Source organism: Loxodonta africana, chromosome 2, assembly GCF_030014295.1.
Source record: "Loxodonta africana isolate mLoxAfr1 chromosome 2, mLoxAfr1.hap2, whole genome shotgun sequence".
In the NCBI taxonomy this organism is placed as follows: domain Eukaryota; kingdom Metazoa; phylum Chordata; class Mammalia; order Proboscidea; family Elephantidae; genus Loxodonta; species Loxodonta africana.
In genome coordinates this window covers 163,351,728-163,365,025 of record NC_087343.1, presented here as the reverse complement: position 1 = coordinate 163,365,025, position 13,298 = coordinate 163,351,728, and the positions used below count along the sequence as shown (strand labels likewise).

At 44.9% G+C, this 13,298-nt stretch overlaps 1 protein-coding gene across 4 annotated transcripts in view; it reads right to left on the bottom strand.

Annotated features, from left to right (window-relative positions):
* The window catches only part of ADRB2 (adrenoceptor beta 2), an 85,340-nt gene that overhangs the window by 31,370 nt on the left and 40,672 nt on the right, over positions 1-13,298 (bottom strand). The window lies entirely within an intron of this gene.

Below are 13,298 nucleotides of genomic sequence, written 5' to 3'. Positions count from 1 at the left end.
CTATGAAGGAGATTTATTATCATTACCATTTTATAGATGGAAAAGCAGAGGCTTAGATGAGTTAAGAAATTTGCGCAAGGTTACATTTATAAGAAAAGGCAGAGCCAGGATTAAGCTAGATTTGGTAGGCTCTAGAAACTATGCTGTAACCCCAAGGCTGTCATGGATTTATGCCCCCTGCCCTCACCCCCGCAAATGTATGTATCGACTTGGTTAGGCCATGATTCCCAGTATTGTGTGGTTGTCCTCTATTTTGTGACTGTAATTTTATGTTAAAGAGGATTGGGGTGGGATTGTAACACCCTTACCAGGTCACATGCCTGATCCAATGTAAAGGAATTTTTCCCTGGGTTGTGGCCTGCACCACCTTTTACCTCTCAAGCGGTAGAAGGAAGGGAAGCAAGCAGACAGTTGGCGACCTATACCACCAAGAAAGCAGCACCAGATGTAGAGTGTGTCCTTTAGACCTGGAGTCCCTGCTCCTGAGAAGCTCCTCGACCAGGGGAAGATTGAAGACAAGGACCTTCTTCCAGAGCCAACAGAGAGAAAAAGCCTTCCCCTGGAGCTGACGCCTTGAGTTTGGACTTGTAGCCTACTTTACTGTGAGGAAATAAATTTCTCTTTGTTAAAGCCATCCACTTGTGGTATTTCTGTTACAGCAGCACTAGATGACTAAGACAGAATTTGGTAACTGGTAATGAGAGGGTGGGGTGCTGTTCTAAGAGATACCTAAAATGTGGAAGCAATTTTGAAACTGAACAGATAGAGTTTTGACAGCAGCAGAGGACCAGGGCAGCAGAGAACCTGCAGCCGCAGAAAAGTGGCAACAGTAGAGAACCAGCTGCAGTAGAACCAGGAGGCCAGCAAGAGACAGCACTGGAGCCGACCCACAGAGTGAGAAAGCTGAGTGCCTGTGTGCAGGAGGCTTCCTGGCAGAGTGGGCTGCCTCCTGGCACTTACTGGTAGAGCTACAGAGTTTTGGAACACTTGCCCCAGCAGGGCAGATGCGGGCATGAGGCCTGAGGAGCCCAGAAGCCAAGAAACCAGGAAACAGAAGCTGAAGAGACAACACAAGAAGCTGAGCTGCCTCAGTCTCAAAAGCTATGGCCATGACTTCAGGAGTTTCAAAGGGTGGAGCCATGGCCTCTGGTGTTTCTAAGGGTGGAGCTGCCACTCAGATGGTCTAGGAGAATGGTGCATCTAAAGCTGAGGGAGCAGAGTGCTGTCCCAGTGGGCCTGGAAGGCAGAGTTGAAGCCCAGGGCCAAGGGGCCTCCACTCAGAATCTGGACTGTGTGGCCAATGCCCAGAGGCTGGAGGGCTGGGTTATTGTGTAAATTGTCTCAGAGAACAGAGGATTATTTTGAAGGCTTTGAGGGCTAATGTAATATGTTCTGCTGACTTGCTTGGTGCCTGTTATGCCTTCTTTGCCTCCAGTTTCTCCCACTTGTAATGGAAATGGCTGGCTTGTACCTGTTCTGCCATTGTGCCTTTAGAAGCAAATAACTTGTGTTATAGATTTCACAGATGAAGAGGAATTTTTGGATTTTGGACTTGGAGTTAAGACTTTTGTTATGATATGATGGGGTAAATATGTTTTGCATTTTGCAAGGATGTGATTTTGGTGGGCGGGGGGAGCCAAAGGGTGGAATGTCATAGATTATGTCCTCCCCCAAAATGTATGTATCAACTTGGTTAGGTCATGATTCTCTGTATTGTGTGGTTGTCCTCCATTTTGTGATTGTAATTTTATGTTAAAGAGGATTAGGGTGGGATTGTAACACCCTTACCAGGTCCCATTCCTGATCCAAAGGGATTTTTCCCTGGGGTATGGCCTGCACCACATTTTATCTCTCAACAGGTGAAAGGAAAGAGAAGCAAGCAGACAATTGGAGTCATACCATCAAGAAAGCAGCACCAGGAGCAGAGGATGTCCTTTGGACCCAGGGTCCCTGCACCTGAGAAGCTCCTTGACCTTGGGAAGATTGAGGACAAGGACCTTCTTTCAGAGCCGACAGAGAGAGAAAGCCTTCCCGTGGAGCTGATACCCTAAATTTGGACTTGTAGCCAACTTTACTGTAAGGAAATAAATTTCTCTTAGTTAAATCCATCCACTTGTGGTATTTCTGTTATGGCAGCATTAGATGACTAAGACAAAGGCCTCAGCAGACTCTGTCCATGGAGGAGGCTTCCATGAAGGTGACTCAGATTTTTCAAGCCTTATCTGCATTTGGAGTTCCAGTTTCTGTTTCCACAGCCAGTGGGACTTTGCTGTGTGTGTGTCCCACAAGTGTCCTGATTCATCAAATGGGGAGTCTGAGACCAGACTGCCTTATTCTCCTTTCTATACTCCCAAATCCTACTGCTCCCCCTTCTGACCTCTTTGGTTGTGCTGCAATGTCATTATCCCTCTTTCAATCACCCATGTAGGCACTTGAACCTCATCTTTGACTCCACCTTCCCTACTTAGTGTTTTAAATCAACTTCCAATGAGACACTGAGCCCTGTGAATCCTTCCCCAAGTTTTTCCGCTTCATATCTTTGTAATCTGTCTCCCTCCCACCTCAGATCTACTCTGCAAGGCATTGCCATAATAATCTTCTTAAAGCAAGGTCACATCACGTTACTCCCTCTTTAAAGGCCATCATGGATGGTGGCATGCTTTTTGGCCTGGTATTCATGGCCCTTTCTAACACTGGGGAAACTTTCTCAGGCATCCCAGTTGCCATCGAGTCAATTCTGATTCATGGAAACCCCACACGTGTCAGAGTAGAACTGTTGTCCACAGGGTTTTCAATGGCTAATTTATCTAAAGTAGATCAGCAGACCTTTCTCTGGAGGTGCCTCTAGGTGGACTCAAACCTTCAATCTTTTGGTTAGCAATTTAACTGTTTTTACCATCCAGGGACTCCTCTTCAGGCATAACTTCCTGTGATTTCTCTTTACATTTCCAGCCCATCAGCCAAACCAAACTATTCCTAATTTCTCAAACATTCCCAATACTTTCCACATCTAAACACTTGTCCTTTCTGTTTGAAATGCTCTGCTGCTCAACCTTCCTCGTGGAATTTCACTCCATCTTTCAAGGTCTAGCCTAAATACCACCTCCATGAAGCCTTCTCTGAACAAAATCCTCCTTCTCCCATTCTGCTCTTATCCTTGTTCTCTGGCCAGGGAGGCAGGCTCTCACCATTCAACAACTATGTACAGAACATCTACTATGTGCCAGGCACTGTGGGTACTCATTCACTTATTCTTCCAACTTCCAGCAAATACTTATTGAGTGCTTACTAAGAGCCTGGCAAGATACAACAATCACTGCTATCATGTATCAGGTAGTGATAAGTGTAATAAAAAAATAAAACAGCTGAGTCTGACTCACAGAGGGTGATAATAAAAACAGGAGCAATGAACAGAGCCCACCAGGACCTATCCTGCTCCAGAGATGTGGAAGGTTACTTGGACCTGCCCAGGAGCAGAAGTTCGGCAACAGCCTCTGACAACTCTGTAGCTGCTCCTGCATCCTGACTCCTTCTTTCATGTCAATTGACACCCTGGCCTGCAGGCTGCTCTCAGATGCCAACCAAAAGGTTGACGGTTCGAATCCACCTAGCAGCAATGTGGGAGAAATGCCCGATGATCTGCTTCCGTTGAGTTGATTCCAACACACAATGACCCATTCATTAGGAGAGAGTAGAACTTCCCCATAGTGTTTCCAAGGCTGTAATCTTTAATGGAGTACACTGCCACATCTTTCTCCCATGGAGCGGCTGGTGAGTTTGAATCGCTTATTTTTGGGTTAGCAGCCTAGTGCATAAGCACTGCACCACCGTTGCTCCTTCCATAAAGATTAAAGCCAAGAAAATGCTATGGAGCAGTTCTACTCTGTAACACGTGGGGTCCATATGAGTCAGAATTGACTCTAAGGCACCTAACAACAACAACAAAGGGAAATGCAACCTGAGAAGGATCTGCTTGCAGGTCCTACAGATGCAGGAGCTCCACGTAGCTGGACCCTGAGCCTCATTCTGGTGCCAAGTCCACCCACCTTCGGACGAGGAAACGCAGAGCATTTCTGCTGTGCAGTCTGCAGTTGAGGGCCAGAGGGGAGAACTTCCCTTCCACAACACCACTCTGAAGTCTGTTAGCAGGATGGGAACCTTTAGCTGAGAACAGCGCAGGTCAGGGATCATTTGGTGGAAGTCATAGACAAACCAGGCGGCTGGGTACTAGCCTGCCTCTGTGCTTCCAGTCACTCAGGCTCCTCCCTGTGACATGTCCTACCACTTTCCTTGATGATGATAATGACAACTAACTGCTTTATGTTTTTGTTTTTTTCTTATTTAATTTTCACAAGCAGTCCTTGAGGTAGGTGTGATCATTATCCCTGAACTGTAGGTGAGAACTCTTAGGCTTAGGAAAAAAAAAAAAAACATTTCTTTTTTTGCTTAGAGGGGTTTAGAAATGTGTGCAAGGGCAGACTTAGCAAATGCAAGTGTCAGGTTTCAAACCTGATCAGATGCCAGACTCCAGAGCCCCTGTGTTTAACCACATCATAACTATAGCCTATTATACTAACCACATCACAGCTCTGCTCTTAAAATTATACCCAACCCCAAGGCTTAGTGCAAACAGCAATTCTACTATGGCACTCTTCTCGATTGCCTTTTTTATTCCCTGTTTGTGGCAGTCATAAGGACCCTGGGTAGCACAAGCAGGTTGGCAGTTCGAACCCACTCAGTGGCTCTGAAGAAGAAAGGCCTGGCGATTGGCTTCCATAAAGAGTACAGCCAAGAAACTCATATAGAGCAGTTCTACCCTGTCTTGTAGGGTCCCTGTTAGTCGGAATCAACTCCACAGCAATGGGTTTAGTTTTTTTTTTTTCCCCTATCGACCTGAGCTATAGTTGTCATCCATTCATTCATTCATTCAGCAAACATTTATTGTGTGTTGGCTATTTGCTATTCGAGCCCTTCCCTGGGCTGAGCTCTGAGAAGAATAAAACTCTGCCTCTCCTTTCAGGAAGCTCACTATCTGACTATAAGAGGGTAAGATCAAGGGTGCTATGTGGTCTGTCAAGTGCATTCACAATCGTGTCTGCTTGAAGCAGTAGCCACACCATCACTTCTGGGGACAGAGAAAGTCCTATCATCAGACCATCCAAGCCACTTAACAATTCAGGTCAAACATATGGAAATTCAGCAAGCTACACAACAAACAGGTGGAGAAATAGCAGGGAGTTCCTCCAGGCAAAGCAGTGCTGGAGGGAGATAGGACATTCTTGCTCTCCTCCCTGACCACTCCCGCAGAGCCCAACTTCTGAGCCTTCAGAAGAGAAAGGAATGGATCTGCATAAATGCATGCTCAGATCTGATTCTAGGGTGCGAGGCCTTTGCCAAGTGTTTACAAAGTCACTTTAAGTCAAATCCTGCTCCTTTCCCCTGGGCACTGGCATTCTAGACCTCTGAGACCAACCTGCTCAGGAGATTAGGCTGTGCCCTGTCCAGTTCCCAGGCTCAGGTACAAGAGAAGCCCTCCCCACTCCCACATTCCTTAGTCAATTAGAAGACTTTTAAAAGGGGCTGGGAGAAGACTTGCCAAGAAGAGCCTGGGCAGGCTATATGGACTCCAGTCCTTTTGTTCTGTTCCATTCCCAGAAAAGTCTGATATTCTTAAAGATCCCGCTGGAGGCAATGGGTCTCAGCTCCCTTACGGAAGAGACAGACCTTTGAGAATAGCAGGAAAGTTATAAAATCTCTCCCCACAAAAATGCACATACACAATTTTAAGGCATACAATGACCTCCTGAAGTCCATCATGAACCCAGTTTGGTGTTTCCAAAGTGTGTGTGCAAGCAAGATAATTTTAGGTGGTACGTGGTGCCTCAGAAGAGAGGCTTGGCAATCTACTTCTGAAAAATCAGGCATCGAAAACCTTATGGAGCACAGTTCTACTCTGATACACGTGGGGTTGCCATGAGTTGGGGTCGACTCAACAGCAACTTGTATATATAATATAACCTAACCTAACATGACACAGTGGTTAAGAGCTATGGCATGCTACAGCTGCTAACCAAAAGGTCGGCAGTTTGAATCCACCAGCTGCTCCTTTGAAACCCTGTGGAGCAGATTTACTCCATCCTATAGGGTCGCTATGGGTCGGAATTGACTTACCAGCAACAGGTTTTTTTTTTGATTTAACCTAACCTGACCTGACCTGACCTAACTTAACCTAACCTAAAATAATATAACGTTGTTGTTTGTTGTTAGGTGTTGTCGAGTCGGTTCCGACTCATAGCGACTCTTTGCAGAACAGAACAAAACACTGCCCAGTCCTGAGCCATCCTTACAATCATTGTTATGCTTGAGCTCATTGTCACAGCCACTGTGTCAATCCACCTCGTTGAGGGTCTTCGTCTTTTCTGGTGACCCTGTACTCCCCCAAGCATGATGTCCTTCTCCAGGGACTGATCCCTCCTGACAACATGTCCAAAGTATGTGAGATGCAGCCTTACCATCCTTGCTTCTAAGGAGCATTCTGGTTGTACTTCTTCCAAGACAGGTTTGTTCGTTCTTTTGGCAGTCCACCGTATATTCAATATTCTTCGCCAACACCACAATTCAAAGGTGTCAATTCTTCAGTCTTCTTTATTCATTGCCCAGCTCTCACATGCATATGATGAGATTGAAAATACCATGGCTTGGGTCAGGAGCACCTTAGTCTTCAGGGTGACATCTTTGCTCTTCAACACTTTAAAGAGGTCCTTTGCAACAGATTTACCTAATGTAATGCATCTTTTGATTTCTTGACTGCTGCTTCCATGGCTGTTGATTGTGGATCCAAGCAAAATGAAATCCTTGACAATTTCAATCTTTTCTCCGTTTATCATGATGTTGCTCATTGGTCCAGTCATGAGGATTTTTGTTCTCTTTATGTTGAGGTGTAATCCATACTGAAGGCTGTGGTCTTTGATCTTCATTAGTAAGTGCTTCAAGTCCTCTTCACTTTCAGCAAGCAAGGTTGTGTCATCTGCATTATACAGGTTGTTAATGAGTCTTCCTCCAATTTCTTCTTCATATAGTCCAGCTTCTCGGATTATTTGTTCAGCATACAGATTAAACTGGTATGGTGAAAGAATACAACCCTTACACACACCTTTCCTGACTTTAAACCAATCAGTATCCCCTTGTTCTGTCCAAACAACTGCCTCTTGATCCATGTAAAGGTTCCTCATGAGCACAATTAAGCGTTCTGGAATTCCCATTCTTAGCAATGTTATCCATAATTTATTATGATCCACAAAGTCAAATGCCTTTGCATAGTCAATAAAACACAGGTAAACATCCTTCTGATATTCTCTGCTTTCAGCCAGGATCCATCTGACATCAGCAGTGACATCGCTGGCTCCACGTCCTCTTCTGAAACCAGCCTGAATTTCTGGCAGTTCCCTGTCAATCTACTGCTGCAGCCATTTTTGAATGATCTTCAGCAAAATTTTGCTTGTGTGTGATATTAATGATATTGTTTTATAATTTCCACATTCAGTTGGATCACCTTTCTTGGGAATAGGCATAAATATGGATTTCTTCCAGTCACTTGGCCAGGAAGCCGTCTTCCATATTTCTTGGCATAGATGAGTGAACACCTCCAGCACTGCATCTGTTTGTTGAAACATCTCAATTGATATTCCATCAGTTCCTGTAGCCTTGTTTTTCGCCAATGCCTTCAGAGCAGCTTCGACTTCTTCCTTCAGTGCCATCGGTTCCTGATCATATGCCACCTCTTGAAATGGTTGAACATCGACTAATTCTTTGTGGTATAATGACTCTGTGTATTCCTTCCATCTTCTTTTGATGCTTCCTGCATCGTTTAATATTTTCCCCATAGAATCCTTCACTATTGCAACTCGAGGCTTCAATTTTTTCTTCAGTTCTTTCTGCTTGAGAAACACCAAGCGTGTTCTTCCCTTTTGGTTTTCCATCTCCAGCTCTTTGCACATGTCATCATAATACTGTACTTTGTCTTCTCGAGACACCCGTTGAAATCTTCTGTTCCGTTCTTTTACTTCATCAATTCTTGTTAGCTGCCATCTATTCTGACTCATGGCGACCCCATGTGTGCAGAGTAGAACTGCTCCACAGGATTTTCAAGGCTATGCAATTTGTGGCGCAGTCATTAAGGGCTATGGAGGCAAACCAAAAGGTTAGCAGTTCAAATCCACCAGCCTGGAAACCCTATGGGGCAGTTCTACTCTGTCCTATAGAGTATCTATGAGTTGGAATTGACTCAATGGCAACGAGTTTGTTTGTTGTTATTGGTTTTTGACCTTTCAGAAGAAAATCACCAGGCCTTACTCCTGTGGTGCCTCTGGGTGGGTTTGAACTACGAAACTTTCCATTAGGAAGTCCAGTGCTTAACCATTTCTACTACCTAGGAACTTTCATATAATATAAATACCAATAAAATCCATAATGCACATATCGAATTTGTGATGCACAGATGTTTTTGTTGGAGATGAGGCTGAACTATACAGTTATCACTGGAGCTGAGGTCGACTTTAAGGAACGCAGTAAGTAAAGGACAACAGGCCAGGGGATCTGTGGCTATAGAGAAGATTGGCAGAGGGCACACAGTGATGGAGGCTTCGCATGCACTGCTAGTTTGTGGAATCTCTAGTCTGATTCAGCAATCCCTTTGCACAAATGAGGAAACTGCGGCCCGGAATGTTACATGACCTACCTAAGAGCTCCCAATACACAGTGGCAGACTGGGGAAAAAAGTCCCCAGGGTACTAAATTTTCAGGCCAGGGTTTTTTTTTTTTTTTTTAATTATAGCTCTCTTGCTTTCTACCTTTGCACTTTTAACCTCAGAGAGCCAAAAAAAATCAAGAGTCCACCTGGGTTCATTTTGGGAGCAGAGAGAACCAGCAGCACTTTCACATGGCCAGTTAAATCTCTGTCATTTTACAAGGGCTTTTACAAGTATTTTCCTTAGGCTTCTCTTCCTGCTTGCACTTAAAAACAAAAAAATTTTCCAAGATGCTTGTCATTCCTCCTATATTGAAGAGGTCTGCCTGTGTATAGGCTCAGGAAATGATTTTATGTTGTTCCCCGCAGGGGTTTATTCTATTTAGCAAGAATCACAAGAGGGAATCAACTTTGCATGTTAGGAGACTTATTTCAGACGAAGCTGATAACAAGCTCTGGCTGGTCTGGTCACCAGACCAGGTAGAAGACATGTGGCAGAGTCTAAGGAATTTCTTTAAATCCCCTGCATGGGCAGCCCACTCGGGAGTGGGAGCATCGTACTCAGCTTACTGAGCCCTTTAAGAGGGACACAGACCAAGAGGACTGTGGCTAGAAAAAAGGTGACAGAACAGGGAGGAGATGGCAGGCCAAAACAGAGGAGAAACAGCTGAAGGAACTGGTATTGGCCAGCCTGGAGCCCAAAGACTCAAAGGGCCATTCCAAGGTCACTGTCTGCAAATCTTTGAAAGGCTCTTGCAGGGCCGGGCAGAGCAGGGCGGCTGTGTGCACACTGCAGAGCCCCAAGCTGTGGACGCTACCTCTGGGCTGGAGGACAGAGTGGGTGGGATGGGGACCTGGAGAAAGTGAGCAGATGAAGGCAATGGCCATGCAGGGATCCAGGCTAGAGCACTGAATTTTTATATGAAATCTTCTGATTTTTAAAAGGTGGTAATACATTTCAAAAACATTTAAAAACACTGTGTGACCAGACCAAACCCATCTACAGGTCAGTTCTGGCTTGCAATGATCATTCTTAACTTTGGCTTCCATTGGGCAGGAGTGTTCTCAGTTGCTGATCCCGTTCTGAAGTCCAACCATGGATTCCCCTTTTTCCTGGGGGGCAGCTCCTGGGGCATAGTCCTCTGCTCAGGATTCCAGGTATACATGGGCTTACAGAGCATTTTCCACTACTCTGAAGTGGTGGAAGTGTGAGACTCAGGGCAAGAACTCTGATGCTCCAAGGGTTGGGGACTTCTTCTAGATGAAGAGAAGGCAATACCAGGGCACAGAGAGGATGTCCTCTAATGATGGGGGTGGTGTGATGCCTGGAATTAGCACTGATACAAAGGCAGAGATCTGAGGTATCACATCATCTCTGAGACTCCCTAGCTAGGTGCTGAACAAGTAACTTCTCTGGGCCTGTTTCCTCCTCTATAGAAGCAATAGGCTGGATGGGGTTCTGTGATTTATTACAGTTACCCCTCCACCCCAACTCTTCAAAGCTGCCAAGCCCACATATCCAGTGTTCCCTTCTGTAACGAGTTTCCACTAACCATGAGAGCTCACTCTGCAGAGCCAGTCTGGCTCAAGTTGCTACCCTTCTCGCCATCACAGGACTCCCTGTGCTTGGAATTCCTTTCTATTTTCTCCACCTCTTAACCCCTTACCCATCCACTCCTTCAGCAAGCCTCTCCTGACACCAGGCCAGGTCTCTTCCCCCAGTAATATACACTTTTTCATCAGAGTAGTTGCACTACTCATTTATTTGTATGATTATCAAATTAATGTTCTGGGTTAGATTACCCTAATGGTATTTGGTGATTCTGGGATAGCCAAGGAGAGGCAATGCTTCTCAAACTTTTTTTCTGCCCCACACACCCAAACGATTACAACATATGCCCAGCATGAGCTGAACCCAAGCCTGGGCTTGACATTGCCTCCTGCCTCTTCCTAGCTGTGGAAGTCTTTGGGTGAGCCACATGGAACCTCAGTTTTCACATCAGCAACATGGGAACAATACTACTACCCCACAGGGTTCTTGCGAAGAATAAGTTAAATTACATAGCTATTGCCAGGAACATAGAAACCTGCACTACATGGAAACCATAAGAATGTTTTCAAATCTAAGCTTGGAGCTTCCTTAGGGTATAGACCCTAGCTTAGGTTCTGGATATTTGCGCTCCCACCAATTAATATCCCTCCACCAAGTAATATGCCCCTCTGCACCGATGCACTGAGGGAGACAGTAGACTGAATCAATGGTTCTCAACCAGAGGTGATTTCCCGCCCCCGTACCACCCCAGGGGAAATTTAGCAGTATCTGGTGGCACAGTGGTTAAGAGCTCAGGCACTAACCAAAAGGTTGGCAGTTTAAATCCACCAGTCACTCCTTGAAAACCCTATGGGTCAGTTCTACTCTGTCCTATAAGGGTCGCTGTGAACCGGAATTGACTCGAAGGCAATGGGCTTGGTTTTTTTTGGTTCGGGAGACTTTTTGGTTGTCACAACTGGGAGGGGAGTGCTATTGATATCTAGTAGGTAGCAGGCAGAGATGTTGTTAAACATCTTTCAATGCATGGGGTAGCCCTCACAACAGAGAATTACCTGATTGCAAATGTCAAACGTGGGCTAAACAGTAACCAAAGGACAGAGAGTACAATTAAAGAAAGTGATTTAATGAGAATACATACACACACATGCGTGCATATACACACCTGTATGTATATTATATACATCAGAATACTTACATGTACATATATGTGTAGTTTATGTAAGTATACACATATATGCACACACATATGTATATATAATATGTTGCTGTGTGCCATCGAGTCAATTTTGACTCATAGTGACCCTATATGATGGTAAAACTGCCCCACAGGATTTCCTAGGCTGTAATCTTTACGGAAGCAGATCACCAGGTCTTTTCTCACACGGACCACCTGGTAGGTTTGAACCACCAACATTTCAGTTAGCAGCTGAGCACTTAACCACTGTGCCACCAGGGCTTCTTATACTTATATATACATAGAGATAAATGTAATATACGTGTGTGTGGTGTGTGCATGTGTATATACACAATTATACCAAATCCCACTGCTGTCGAGTCAGTTCCAACTCATAGCCACCCTATAGGACAGAGTAGAGCTGCCCCATAGGGTTTCCCAGGAGCGGCTAGTAGATTTGAACTGCCGACCTTTTGGTTATCAGTGGAGCTCTTTAACTCCTATGCCACCAGGGCCCCCTAAGGATATTATATATGTACGTATATATGTACACACACGCACACATTACACTTATCTCTATATAAAATCTCATATGCATACAATCACACAACCAACACAAAGACAAATTCATGACACAGATGCCCAGCCATGAGCCAAACTGACTTACTGGAATAGGAAAGCAAACGTTTGATCTACGCAAAACGTTTCAGGAAAGTAATGCTTCAGGAAAGCTGGGGTGTCCCTGGTGTCCTATACAGTGTGGCTATGGAACATGATATACCTTTGTGCCCACACCCTCTTCCTGCCTGAGCTTTCCAACACCAAGCAATGCCTATTCTGAGGAAACACTGTAGGAAAGTGAGAGGCTGAAGGCAGCCAGGACAATAGCATGGGGCTGGGTGTTATGCTGTACCACCAACCTGTCAGGGAGCCTAGGTTGATTCACTTTCTCCTTTTGGCTTTAGTTTCTTCAATGTTGAAATGGGAGAGAGGGATGAAATGACCTTGTAAATGTTCTTTCTGCTCAGAAGGAGCTAAATATTAGTAAGGCAAGACAGGAATTCCTTATGGAGGACCTATTGTCCCAGGCACTGTGCTAGGCAGGATATCACAGATGTCGGGAGAACCCTTGCGGAAATTAGGAACTCGGATAAACCTGGGTGGAAATCTGAGGCTCAGAGAGGCTGAGACTTGTCCAGGGTTACACAGCCAACAGTCACAAAGTTGGGATTCAACACCATCTCTATCACTCACCAGAGGTCATGGTAGAAAAGTAGTGTAGAAATTCTTGCCCCCTGAAAATGATGACCATTCTCATTGTTCTGCAAGACACTTAGAGTTACTTAAATTGGACTAGTAAATAGTTTGAATATAACTTACTTCAAAAGGCTGATGAAAGATTGAATATATTGCTTGAACAGTTTCTGACATGCGGTGAACATTTAATAAATAAAAGCTGCTATTATTATTGGTCCTCGGGTGGCCAAGGAACCCTGGTTGCCTAATAGTTAAGACCTTGGCTGGTAACCAAAATGTTGGCAGTTTGAATCCACCAGCTTCTCCTTGGAAACCCTATGGGGCAGTTCTACGCCGTCCTCTAGGGTAGCTATGAGTCAGAATTGACTTGATGACAGTGGTTTTGGGTGGGTGGCCCAAACAGTTTGCATTTAACTACTAACCTAAAGGTTGGCAGTTCAAATACACACAGTGGCACCAAAGAAGATAGGTCTGGCAATCTGCTTCTGTAAAGATTACAGCCAAGAAAAACCCACAGAGCAGTTCTACTCTGTGACACATGACTCCATGAATTGGAATTGACTTGATGG